Source organism: Hesperophylax consimilis, chromosome 28, assembly GCF_061612785.1.
Source record: "Hesperophylax consimilis isolate HC1 chromosome 28, BYU_Hcon_1.0, whole genome shotgun sequence".
In the NCBI taxonomy this organism is placed as follows: Eukaryota; Metazoa; Arthropoda; class Insecta; order Trichoptera; family Limnephilidae; genus Hesperophylax; species Hesperophylax consimilis.
Genome location: NC_142863.1, coordinates 2,010,236 through 2,024,572, shown reverse-complemented (window position 1 = coordinate 2,024,572; position 14,337 = coordinate 2,010,236). Strand labels below are relative to the sequence as shown.

The following is a 14,337-nucleotide window of genomic DNA, read 5'->3' as shown; positions in this document are numbered from 1 at the left end:
ATTTATGTGTGAGTGTTTGTGTGTGTGTCTGTATGTATGCGCATTGAATAGTTTAAATTATTGACATGATGCCACGTTTGAATTCGGGCAGTGAATCCGAAAAAATGTCAATGTTCGAGATAAGACAGATATTATTTAGAGTATGAAGAGCTCGGTTAATTGGCGAATTAGATGCTGCATTTGTTTTATAATTAGTCGCGTGGAATAGCACTGTATGTCGTGTACGTCTCAAAGGAAATAAGGGACAGAAGTTCGGTACAGTCAATGTCATTGTTTAAAATTCTGTGTATAAATATTGAGTCGGCTACTGCTCGTCTTCGCTGCAAAGTTTCAAATGTACACTCAAAGTTATTGTTGAAGTTGTAGGTAATATATTTTATAAATTTGTTTTGGGTACGTTCTATACTAACTATGTAAAGTGTATATTGCGGATTCCAAATAGGCGATGCATATTCCAATGTACTTCTGACTAATGCGAAATATAACATTACAATTGTACGCGGATTACTGAATATTTCACTTACACGTAGCAAGGTAGCAGGTATTATTAATATTATATGGTATTTATGGTACATGCACCGATTAGGAAGTAGCAACACGTGAAAGAACTGGTACGAACAAAGATTATAAAAATTATGGCATTGGGTAAATTTAAAATATTCCGCTTAATAATTTGGCACAGCAGAGCAAAACCGGTTTCAAACAAGACCATGTTTAGAGTTGAGACGTTGAGTTGTTTGGTGTCCCACTTGATAAAACGTGAATGCAAAACGAACCACAACGTCATCAGAGGGAAACTCAAAACTCATCTCGGAGCAGAAAACAGAAAACCGTATACAACATAAAGCATTAAAGTAAAAAATCTGTTAAAAAAGTATGCAAAAGCGAATATACATAAAAGGCGTTCGTGATAAATAATTATCAGATAACATGTTTTAGTAATATTTCGGAATCAGTCCTGCCTAGATCTAATAACCATTTTGTTATTTTTGGACCGAAGGATGACAATTCACACAGTTTCAGCTGTGAAGGGATTTTGTTATATATATTTTAGGACCAAGATATGAGAATGGTTTTTGATAAGCCGCTCTGTTGATTGTTGGAAGGGAAAGGACATTTCTTCCCTTACTTCTGGTTTGATATTTGTGTTCGGCTGTTTTCATTTTGTAATTTCAGCCTGCAACGTTAATTATACCGTGAGCAATATCCACCTGTCTACTGTCAAAAAATAACAAAACACCACTACGGTAATTACACCCTTTGTTCAATAAGAAATAAGATATAAAAAAGTCACAACGCAAAAAACATTTTTCAAAATTGTAATACTGCCTCAGAGGTCGAGGGGTAAAGCTCTCGACTAGCAAGCCGAAGGTCGCGGGTTCAAATCCCGGCGTGCGCAAGTAAATTTTATTAGGTAGGGTTAGGCTAGTTGACTGAGCGTGGCGAAGTCCTGTTTTAACTTGACGGTTTTGCATTTCGTCTGTCTGTTAATTTGTTTGCAGTTGGTTCGTTCCTTTCCCATTATTCGTGGTTCGGCTCGCAAGAGTATACAGCCCTCTACACGACAGTTCAAGATGGTAGCCGTGTTGGATAGTACCTTTTTATTCCGCCAGAGTTCGCATAAGCGTTACGAGCTATCAGATCGAAATAATCAATACTACGGGAGGTCCAACTCTTCACAGAACTACTAGTTTAGGTAAGGTTTATTGTATTTTTGTTATTTTCTTCAATTGACTCATTGTTACGATGTTTTTTTTTTAAGAAAGACAATCATTCCCGGGTTACGAATAACCTGACAAATTGTTGCTTGTGTTGTGATGGAGGACTAAGCCAGCCGAGGAATTGAACACACTTCGCCTGGATGGTACACACTCAGCCACTGAGTTGGTATCGCGTTGTACAATGGTACAATGATAACTCAAGAAGATTAATCATAACACTGAATACAATATTCAAAGATGGAAAGAAAACTGATCGCCATTTTACACAAGACCTTGCGGCTCCTAGGCTCCAGACAGGTTAGTAAAATTTACAGTCTGTCCAAGAAAGAAATTCGATATTTGAAAAATTTTGATCATAATCACAAATAAAGCAAAAATTTACCCTTTTTCGGGCACACGGACACAACCGCAACAAAATTGAATCTGTTTATCTTTGTGTGGTTTACAAGATACACCCAGTACAGTATAGCCTGCGTGAGAAGTGAAACTTGATGAAATTTCAAATGTGCGAATGAATTTGGCAAGAAACGTACTTTCTTCTTTTGGTGCGCATCCAACAATCTATATAAATTAAAATGTAAATGTACGATTGTTCAAAATCTTAAATCTCCGAAAGTTCTTCGCCGATTGCTTTGAAATTTTGACACAACGAATACGCGTGTGTTTATATATACCTATATTATATATACGTCACTTTTCACAGGTAAAAACGTGTTATTTTTTTAAAACAGCGCCGTCTGTTGGACGTAAAAGCAAAACGCGATATTGTTTCTCTATCTGCACAGACAGTCCAAGCCACAACAACGCGTGGCGGGGTACAGCTAGTTGTAGAGTAATGTCTGAATATCTTTTGACAGGGTGATAAGGTGACATTATTAAATCATTATTGTCCTGTAAAGTAACTTTTTTTACATTAATTTCACACAGGATGCACTGAAGAAAAGTATTTTTGGGAAGAGGAAAGAGTGAACATGGGTCTTCAAGATAAATCGAAGAAACCATAACAATTTCAAAAGATGCAACCATCAGTCAGCCCTGATCCCCTCCGTGGTCGAAGGGTAAGGCTCTGGAGTGCAATCCGAGGGTCCCGGGTTCAAATGCCGGCGTGCGCAAGTAAATTTTATTTGATAAATCTCACAATTAACTAATTTAAAATAATATTTAGTACATTTGCATAGAATGTTAACATTCTTAATAAAAAATATAAGAACAAATTTCTCAAATCATACATCTATCCTGTACAAAAGGACGAGAAAAAGAATAAATGGAGGAAAATTATGTATTTTAATAATAAAATTTCTAATTCCTTAACAAAAAATGTACCGAATGAAATTCTTCCTGTATTTTATGCAAATAATAAACTTAAAAATTACATAGTAAATAATAAAGACAGAGATTCGAAAATGAAAAAATCTGGAATTTATAAATTGAAGTGTAATGATTGTGGTTTCTTTTATATAGGAAAAACTTCGAGAAACTTTGAAATAAGGATTAAAGAACATATGAAATCTTTAAATAATAACAGTTTCTCGGAGTTTGCCAACCATTTGTTGGAAACTAGTCATACTTTTAACTTCAATACTGGAATAGAATTAATACACTGTAATGTCAATGGCATCCAGTTAGATAAACTAGAAATTTTAGAGATTAGAAAGAGTGTGAATGCAAAATTGAATATTATTAACAATCAAAAATTATTTTTAAATGACCCAATATTAAACCTATTCCCTTTGTAAATTGTTCCATATTGCCTCCCTTTCCCCTATCCGTTTTATCTTTTCATTGTTGTCATTGTTTTTGTCTATTATTTTTTAATGACACCATTGTCTATGTCTATTATTTATCTATTGACACCGTTGTTTATGTCTATTATTTATAATTAGTTTTATTAAAAACCCTGAAGAAGTGAGCGTTGCTCATGAAACATGTTGGTAAAAAACAATAAAAGTGGTTAAAACGAAGTATTTTATTAATTTTTAAGAGGTGTTATTTTGAAAAGCCCGCTATTTCGGTAGATATTACTTTTGAAGCTGTCATTTTTTGACATTTGACAAGTAGAAACTACGCCATTAATAAAAATGGAACGATACACGCTTCAACAACGCATTGAAATTATTAAAATTCACTTGAGTGAATCAAATGCTAATCATCTTGATTGATAAGGCCCATTTCCACCTCGGTGGCTTCGTCAACAAGCAAAATTGTCGCATCTGGGGCTCGGAAAACCCAAGATTTATTGTTGAAAAGCCTCTCTGGCCGGAATTGGATGGTATTGATCTGGACAACGTTTACTTTCAACAAGACGGCGCTACGTGCCACAAAAGCAACGAAACCATTGATCTTTTACGATTGAATATCAAAATAACACCTCTTATTGGAAAACCCTGTACTAATAATTTCTCAAATTTTTCATCTTCTTATAATTCTCTAACCTCACCATCCTATTCTTGCAACCCAAACTAGCTATACATCATTTTTCTTTTTTATATTATAGTAATGTATAGATTCTATGTCCGCAAACTGTAAAATTCACCCGCCATAACACAAGATCATCCCTAGCATGGAGGGTGAAATATCTCAAAAAACCACATGTACTCTCTAAATCATGTATCAATAAAATAAATAAATAAGTAATTTCGTTCGTTCTTTTCAGCGCAATTTGTTTTTGTGTAGATATGGCTAATCGTGTGTACTGTTTGTACTTTATCAACGTTCGCTACGCACCTAGACAGTTATTGGCTAGAAGCTATAGGCTAAAGCAGCCACCAGCCATTGAGGTTTTGGTCTGGTGGTCTGGTAACAGTACACCCGGCGGATGTTATTGTAACAAATACAAACGATTGGCATTGATTGTGCCCTTGGGAATAATCGATTCATAATAGCACGCTGTTTTGTATTTTAGCGTATAGCCCAACGGGCCACACTATATGGTCGAGACGAACACAGTATGTACTCACACAGATGCACTGTTTGCATGCAGCATATTTCAATTCGACTTTAACTATCCCGCAGCCAAGTGGGGGAGTAGGTAGTACCCAAAATTACTATCTTCCTTATAATTAGGTTAAATACTTGACATATAATTTTAGTATTTTACGAATTCCTGCGCAAACACATAAGTTACCTTTAATAATTAACTGAATAATTGGGATTTCTATAGTTTAAAAGCCCATAAGACAAAACAAATCATGGGGTCGTCGGAAGATCCACTTGGTTACAGACGTTTTGTTTGGCATCTTGGCCTGTCAAGAGTTTAAAACACAAAAAGCAAGGACATCACAGGTACGAATACATAAATAATGACTGAATGTCGTAGAAATGAGATCCCTGAAGCGTACATGTGGTAAAACCATACATGATTGTGTGAAAAATGTGGAGATTCGCAAAGAATGAAAGTCTGATAACAGTGTAATGAGTAAGATTAAGGCCCCGTAGTAAGCGTTCAAAGATGGTTTGAAAGGGAGATATGTAAATACGAATGTTAGAGGGAGAGAGTCAATATTAAAAAAACGATAACAATTAAACGAAAATGGAGAAAAAAATTATAAAACAATACTAGTTAGAAATAGAGCAAAAATCTCTCGAAAATGCTTTAGTTACATTTAAAGATACACTGTGAATTTTTTCATGCCTATAACATATATTAAATAACAGAACAAAACGTGTTTTTAATAATTTTCGGAGCTTACTTTGAGATTTTTTTCTATCGGGGGAATTTCATATAATTAACGTTTCGGCATGACAAATGTACTGACATTATCTTCAAAAACAACATTTTTTTTAACCTTAAAAACAAGAGGTAATGGGAAATTTGTTATATATCGGTAGAAATTGGGTATGCGGGGACGCGTAGATGGTTTGGACATCGTTAGTTACATAACAATCAGTTGTGTAGTTCACAAGCTATAAATTCAAAACACCTCATTTTTGAGAGAGTGCGAAGGCAAAGAGTGAATTTAAATATTTGCAAGAGATTCAGGAAACTCAAAGAAATACGTCGGGGAAGATAAAATTCTTATCTACATAACATTATAATTCCTTGATAATATCACCCATGTTAAATAATTACTTTGACTTTATTGGTTCGGCGTCCAGTTCACGCCAAACCGACACAGATTAGGACGTTACAATATAAATTATTTAAAACAGTGCGCTTTGGCTCAATTTTTTACAGCTATTTTTAAACTCTATAACATGATAATGATCTTACGAAGAAGTTGTGTAAATTTCATGAAACCAAAGCTCATCGTTTGAAAGTTTTGCCGAGATAAACAGATTTTCTTTGTAAATAAAAAAAAATATTAGACAAGATTATTTTAAAACAAAACATATGACCTGAAGATAGTAATCAAGACCGAAAGGACTGTGCAAATTTCGTGACACCAGTTCTTAAGTGCTCACCGGTAGATATTTTTCTGCTTCAAAATGTTTGAAATTGGCATTTTGTCGGGTGACAATTTAGACGAGAATATAAAACAAAATATTATAATATTATTTTGTCAATAATTAACCTACATCAATTGAAATAATCATAAACATTGGATCATTAAATATAATAGTTTATCATTATATTAAATATAATCTTCACTTTTTGCCTCATTCACATTCATACATCGTCTCATACATACTCTTCTATTATTCTGCCTCTGACGATCTCTGAGAATGACAATTTATATATAATCGACAGTGTACCTACGTATAAGATAATGGCCTTGAGAACCGAAAATAATTTGTCAGTAACGCAACGTGTAATGTTGGGATAAAAATATATATATATTTACCTCGCCATTGTGAGAAACGTAATCCAAATAAAAACAAAACTCTATCACACAGGACACAACAGCACGTCAAATGATAAAAATACAAAACACTTCAAAATTCACTTGGATAAAAAAGATTATAGTAATTTATTATTAATTTGCATGTCAACTCTACACTTAAACATTATTGGGTTTAGCTCACAAAACAGCAGTTGTCACAATATTTACTTTGTTGTTTTACGACATAATTGTTATATTATTAATTTAAAAAGGTTTAATGAAAAAAATGGTCCACGGCGCTCCTCGTTTCATAGGGACAAACAATAATAACATGTGTAATTCACTACGCAACTCAAGGCGCGAACTGAAAAGCTAGAAACTTGCAACATTTTACGTAAAAACGGCAAAAATTCACGACGATAACAAGTTTTTATCATGAAAACAGATTGCCAAATGACTGCCGACGTTTTTTCACTGATTTATCAACAAATTTAGTCAAAATAACAATGTTCAATGAACAAGTACGTAATAATGACTTAGTATTGTATGACAGATGACTGAAGTGAAGTTGGCAACGGGAGAGAGGGCTCCGAGCAGAAGGAGAGAGGTAATATCACGCGACAACGGACCCTAGAGACAGCTGTTTAGAGTTCATTATCGCGTTACATTTCAGTATCAGATTATATCAGACTGTGTGTAACGTCTTACGAAAATGTGCTTTGGAGAAAGGTATTTAAGAGACCACTACTGCATGGCATTTCCTTGGCAGATGATACTTTGCTATTTTAAGAGGTCGATATCTCAACTAAAGAAAAGAGAGAATGTTGCGTAATAGAGGTGACGCCTTTTTACATAGTGTCCAAAGTACTAGATGAGTGCGCCAAGTCTAGACGCAACTAGCTCCAATATTGCCAGGTTGAGAATTTTTCCCGACGGACAGGATTAAAAAAATATACCTTCATCTAAGAAAACAAACATTTTTGATTTTATAAATATGAAAACTCGGTATTCAATAGATATATGTAATTATTTCATTCATTTTCAAAAGAAAGACAAACATTCCTAAGTTAAAAAAAAACTCCCCAATAACCATTTCCGGAAGTGACATCACTCCAAAAACGTGCATCAAATTACTGGGTGTCAATTTGGATGCTAATTTTTCCCTTAAAACTCAGGTGAACAGAACTGTAAGCACGGGGTTCTTTCAATTAAGGCAAATTAAAGCAGTGCGGAGAAACCTGCCAACAGAGGCGACTAAATTGCTAGTCAATTCCTATGTTGTTTCACGTCTAGATTATTGCAACGGAATATATGCAAGTCTCCCTAAATGTCAAATCAACAAATTACAATCCGTTTTCAACGCCGCGGCAAGGCTTATCACCGGAGTATCTAAATACTCCCACATTTCAGAGCATCTCAAAATCTGCACTGGCTCAAATGTCCTGAAAGAATCCAGTTCAAGGTATGCTGGATGGTATTTAAGTCACTTAACGGAATGGCTCCGGCTTATTTATCAGAATTGTGTATTCCAGAAGATTCCAACTCCCGACAGTCAACCCTTAGGTCAGCAACGTCATCAGCTATCGGAAGGTTGAAGGAACCAAAGCGCACACCAGATACTAAGTTCGGTGAGCGTGCTTTTGCCGTGTCAGGACCTAAAGCCTGGAATGGACTGCCACATGATTTGAGAATGATCGCAGACTCGACAGAATTTAGGTCTAAACTTAAAACGCACCTTTTCAGACAGTCGTATCCATAATTTCAGAAACCTCCACTTTCACAGTTGACGGCAATTTAAATTTAAATTAACAAAATGTAAAAAATACTAAAAATAAAATAAAATAAATAAAAATAATAATTAAAAATAAATAAATAAAAATGATAACAACTAACAATTTGTAGGCTTTTAAGACAGTTAAAATACATTTAAATTAAAATAAAAACTATAGCAGACTTAAGATCATGCGACGACCAGTGTTTTTTTGATATAGTGTCCTCTGCGTGCAGTTCTATCTTTTATAAGCATAAACTTTTTAATATAAGTGTGTTTGTTGGAAGTGACTTGCCAGGTAAGTATGTTTTGGTATCATTTCTAAATAACAAATGTAGATCCTAGGAAATAAATTGTACAGCGCCCTTGAGGTGATTTTTCACAAAAACGGCGCTCTACAAATTATCCAATTATTATTATTATTATTATTATTAAAAATAACCTGACAAACATTTAATTCCTAATACTTCCATTATAAGATGAATTTTTTTCTTGTTTAAAGATAGGTAACAACGAGATTAGAGCTGTAGATACTCTCAGCATTGCCCTGGTGAAAGACCACCATTCAAAATCGAAAAGTGATTTTAGATGTGTTTTGTGACCAGATATACCAGGGACTTCGCCACAGGGTAATGGCGTGAAAAGAAGTGGAGAAGAGGGATGGGAAGATAGGAAAATACCCGGCTATTCAGATCTGGTCACCAAACAAGTTAGTCTTGTAGATTGCTTTAAATTGGTTTTAGAACCAATTTAAAAGAACCGTTCGTTTAAAGTGATGGTTTTTCATCGGGGTGATACTGAGAGTATCTACCACCCTGGTTTAATTTTTTATTGATATTTTTTAAGATTTCATGGCTTACCTATTTCTTGATTTTTTATAAAAATTAATTCTGCTACAATAGCTCATTATCCAACATCAATAAATTTTGTTTATAAAAAATAAACAGCTTTATGTGTGGATATGCTTCGAGAATCTCAACTAAATGGGCAACTTTTAAGCAGAATGGCCGCCAAGCTCTAATAGCAGTTTCGCAATCATTTATTTATTTATTTTGTAAGAAACAAACAGCTTTTATATAATATACAATGATAGATATAAATATACAAGTTAACTGAAGTCAAGCCACAGAAGTTTCTTATGTTAAAGTGCATTAGAAATGAAGTTTTAGTATCTTAAAATTAATTTGGTGTTAAAGGAAGGGGAGAGGAAGAGGAAAATAGGAAGAGGATAGGAGATGCTGCCGATACATCCCATACTCTCATATTAATATAATATAATAATCATAATAATGTACTGGCTGTTCCCCGCCACGGGTTGCTGTGGATCAGTCTGTCTGTGTCAGATAGTGATACAATTATGCGTTTTGCTAAAGTCCAACAGATGGCGCTGATTAAAAAAAACATGTTTTTACCTGTCGCAGGTGACATCTATAAAATATATAAAAACAATCTAGTGATCAAATTCAACGTTGTGTCAAAATTTCAAAGCAATCTTTGAAGAACTTTCGGGAGATTTATGATTTTGAACAAACGAAAATTTACATTTTTATTTACATAGATTTTTGATAGCATTACTATTCAAAATAATATTACCAAAAATCAACCCGTTAAAAACGAAGTTTTTTAATATAATATTTTTATTAAATTAACTTAACAAGATTTGACTAAGGATTGAACCCTCTTCCCCGGGGACTGGTTCTTAACTAATAATAATAATTGATGTTTTGTTCAGCGCCGTGTTAGTGCAAAATCACTTCAAGGACGCAGTACAAATAAATATACATGTCTACAATTTTCTATCTTATTACTAACTATAGACTGAGAGACCGCTTTGGTTATTTATTTTGTTGTTGTTGTTTTAAAAATAAAAACCTTCTGTTTGCATTGTAATATGCAGTAAATCATGAAAAATATGCATCATATAAAAGCCCATCAGGGCGTTTAAATTAATAAATAAATAAGTTAAATTCTGATTGGATGGTGACGAGATTCATTTTGTATAATTGCTGTAAATGTTTGTAATGTCATCTAATTCCTGAGAAATGCGTGTGTGCGCGAGTGCCACCAAATGTTGATAGAATGATTTATCATAAACAACGAGTCTATCTGCAAAGTTTCAGCTCGATTGGATGTCGGAAAGTGGGTTAGTTTCCACTTCCGAAATTCCATTTCATTCATTAATTCGAACAAGAAAACAAAATTAAAATTCAAATAGATTTATTAAAAAAACAGAGAGAAAATTCCTTTATTTGTGACCATGGCACCGAAGAATCTCAATTTTAGACAATTTTAGTCCAAATTAAAGTCCAATCAACTCGAAAAACGGTGCGACTTTTAAATAACATACAATTTTCGGATCGACCTTGAGATCCTCCATCCACAGTTGAAAGATTATCTCCCACTTACCAGACACGCAGTATTAAAAAAAATAAATGAGGATTATTGTAAGACGATAATTAAAGCAATAACAACAACAACAAAAATCCAACAACTAAATGCTCAACAATTTACATTGCCACGTTTTTGAATCAAATATTTTTTTAAATTGTACACTTTGAAATTATTTTATATGGTTGTTCAGCTTAAAGCAAGTTCCTCTATTTGTAAGTATGTCTATTCTTGAATACACATTTTACAAATGATTACAGTGGTTTATATTGTAGCACAGAGAAAAATAGTACAGAAAAAAGATATAAAAAATAAAGAAAATAGGTTGATATAAACTGTGTGTGGGTGATATTGTATGTTACGTGAACACCTCACTAGGAGAACCTGTGCTGAGGTGTTTACGTGTTTGTGATTAAGTGTGACAGGTATTTATGTGTTGTAGTAGAAAGTTAATTTTTTTTTCACAAACATAATATATATTGAAACATGAAAACACACATTTATATGTCAGTATATGTATTTTTGGATAATTCTTGAAGAACGTGTATAATATTTAATTTTACTTATTATATTTTGGTTATGTTTGGTTTGGAATTATAATCTTTTGAATAAAGAGAATATCTTGATTTTTTATCCAGGCTACGATATGTTTGACCTAGTTTCGTAAGCATCGAATAGTGAGCACAAAAAATAAAAGTACCCATCTATCCCATATATAAAAAACATAGTGAAAAATAGTTTTGCAATCTGGCATCACAGAATGACAATGTGTTCGAAATATTCCGATGCGCGCGCATTTGCGAACAATACAGATGTTGTTGCGTGAAAACAATTATGTATAATTATTTTAATTAAATCGAAAGCGACAGTATCGCCGTAGATATTGTAAATTACCACAGTTGTAATTATTGTAAAGAATATAATTAAATATTATTAATTAACAAAGAAATGTATTCAAATATGTTATGCCATAATTTCGAAAGGCTTTGTGTCATTTGTTAGCAAAATAGATCAGTTACGCACTAAGCAAATAAAAATCAGCGATAAGGCGAGGTATAGTAGGTAAGACATGGTGCCTAACTGAAAATGAAACATAATCAGCCAGCTTTGAAAGCAACACTTCAATGAAAATTTAATTAACGTACGCTAGAATCATATAGCAAAATAGCTAGTGGATCATACAGAATTAAAATGAACTATGAACTCGAAAATTCAATTGAACATGAGACCATTGTCAGATTCTGTAGGTCCCAAAGACTACGATGGGCTGGAAATTTGGACAGAATGCCATTTGACAGGATACCAAAAATTACGAGTACGTGGTGCCCCTATGTAAGCGAGCAGTTCCCAGTGTTGGACCAAGGGAGAAGTGGATAGACTGTGAAAGGATTGGAGCAAGACGTGAGGACTGCCTGGAGGCCAATGGCAAGGGACCGCAGCCAGTGGAGAGCATTAGTGGAGAAGGCCAAATCCCACATCCAAGAAGATTGGAGCAGAACGGTAAGGATTGAGGAATGCATGTAGGCCAATGGGCAAGGGACCGCAGCCAGTGGAGAGCATTAGTGGAGAAGGCCAAATCCCACATCCAAGAAGATTGGAGCAGAACGGTAAGGATTGAGGAATGCATGTAGGCCAATGGGCAAGGGACCGCAGCCAGTGGAGAGCATTAGTGGAGAAGGCCAAATCCCACATCCAAGAAGATTGGAGCAGAACGGTAAGGATTGAGGAATGCATGTAGGCCAATGGGCAAGGGACCGCAGCCAGTGGAGAGCATTAGTGGAGAAGGCCAAATCCCACATCCAAGAAGATTGGAGCAGAACGGTAAGGATTGAGGAATGCATGTAGGCCAATGGGCAAGGGACCGCAGCCAGTGGAGAGCATTAGTGGAGAAGGCCAAATCCCACATCCAAGAAGATTGGAGCAGAACGGTAAGGATTGAGGAATGCATGTAGGCCAATGGGCAAGGGACCGCAGCCAGTGGAGAGCATTAGTGGAGGAGGCCAAATCCCACATCCAAAATGATTGAAGCAGGACGGTACGGATTGAGGACTGCCTAGAGGCCAATGGCAAGTGACCGCAGGCAGTGGAGAGCATTAGTGGAGGAGGCCAAATCCCACATCCAAGAGGATTGGAGCAGGACGGTACGGATTGAGGACTGCCTAGAGGCCAATGGCAAGTGACCGCAGGCAGTGGAGAGCATTAGTGGAGGAGGCCAAATCCCACATCCAAGAGGATTGGAGCAGGACGGTAAGGATTGAGGACTGCCTAGAGGCCAATGGCAAGTGACCGCAGGCAGTGGAGAGCATTAGTGGTGATGGCCAAATTCACATCCAAAAGGATTGGAGCAGGACGGCGAGATTTGAGACATGCGTAAAAAGATAAGCTGAAAATAAACTGTCTTTATGATGATTGTCTTAGTCACCTTCGTCATCCGTGTAATTACGTAATAAGTCAAAACTATTGTTGGATAACACGTTTAGACGGCGTGGGTAATGTGTTGTTACACTGAAGAGATAAACTGTTAGAAGCGTGCTGTGGGCGTGTCCGTGTGCCCGTATAAATCACAATAATTTTTCGTTATTTTTTTCTGAATTTGGTTTGCCTTTCAACCCGTTGGGGGCCAAGAACTAGAGTCCATTTTTAAATCAATAATAACCTTCTAACTGTAATACCAGTATTTTTATTGTTATGGGTAGTTAGTTTAAATATTAAAAATAATGGGCAAGGGACCGAGGCCAGTGGAGAGCATTAGTGGAGAAGGCCAAATCACACATCCAAGAAGATTGGAGCAGAACGGTAAGGATTGAGGAATGCATGTAGGCTAATGGGCAAGGGACCGCAGCCAGTGGAGAGCATTAGTGGAGAAGGCCAAATCCCACATCCAAGAAGATTGGAGCAGAACGGTAAGGATTGAGGAATGCATGTAGGCCAATGGGCAAGGGACCGCAGCCAGTGGAGAGCATTAGTGGAGAAGGCCAAATCCCACATCCAAGAAGATTGGAGCAGAACGGTAAGGATTGAGGAATGCATGTAGGCCAATGGGCAAGGGACCGCAGCCAGTGGAGAGCATTAGTGGAGAAGGCCAAATCCCACATCCAAGAAGATTGGAGCAGAACGGTAAGGATTGAGGAATGCATGTAGGCCAATGGGCAAGGGACCGCAGCCAGTGGAGAGCATTAGTGGAGAAGGCCAAATCCCACATCCAAGAAGATTGGAGCAGAACGGTAAGGATTGAGGAATGCATGTAGGCCAATGGGCAAGGGACCGCAGCCAGTGGAGAGCATTAGTGGAGAAGGCCAAATCCCACATCCAAGAAGATTGGAGCAGAACGGTAAGGATTGAGGAATGCATGTAGGCCAATGGGCAAGGGACCGCAGCCAGTGGAGAGCATTAGTGGAGGAGGCCAAATCCCACATCCAAAATGATTGAAGCAGGACGGTACGGATTGAGGACTGCCTAGAGGCCAATGGCAAGTGACCGCAGGCAGTGGAGAGCATTAGTGGAGGAGGCCAAATCCCACATCCAAGAGGATTGGAGCAGGACGGTACGGATTGAGGACTGCCTAGAGGCCAATGGCAAGTGACCGCAGGCAGTGGAGAGCATTAGTGGAGGAGGCCAAATCCCACATCCAAGAGGATTGGAGCAGGACGGTAAGGATTGAGGACTGCCTAGAGGCCAATGGCAAGTGACCGCAGGC

At 36.4% G+C, this 14,337-nt stretch overlaps 1 protein-coding gene across 2 annotated transcripts in view; it reads right to left on the bottom strand.

Annotated features, from left to right (window-relative positions):
• Nucleotides 1-14,337, bottom strand: part of LOC149410014 (uncharacterized) — a 139,261-nt gene that overhangs the window by 113,234 nt on the left and 11,690 nt on the right. The window contains exon 1 of one of the 2 annotated variants that reach the window (XM_089648781.1): nucleotides 6,503-7,105. The exons of the other annotated variant lie outside the window; for it this stretch is intronic. The gene's annotated coding sequence lies outside the window, so the exon portion shown is untranslated. Of the gene's footprint in view, nucleotides 1-6,502; nucleotides 7,106-14,337 lie in introns of those variants that run through there. 2 annotated transcript variants of the gene reach the window in all.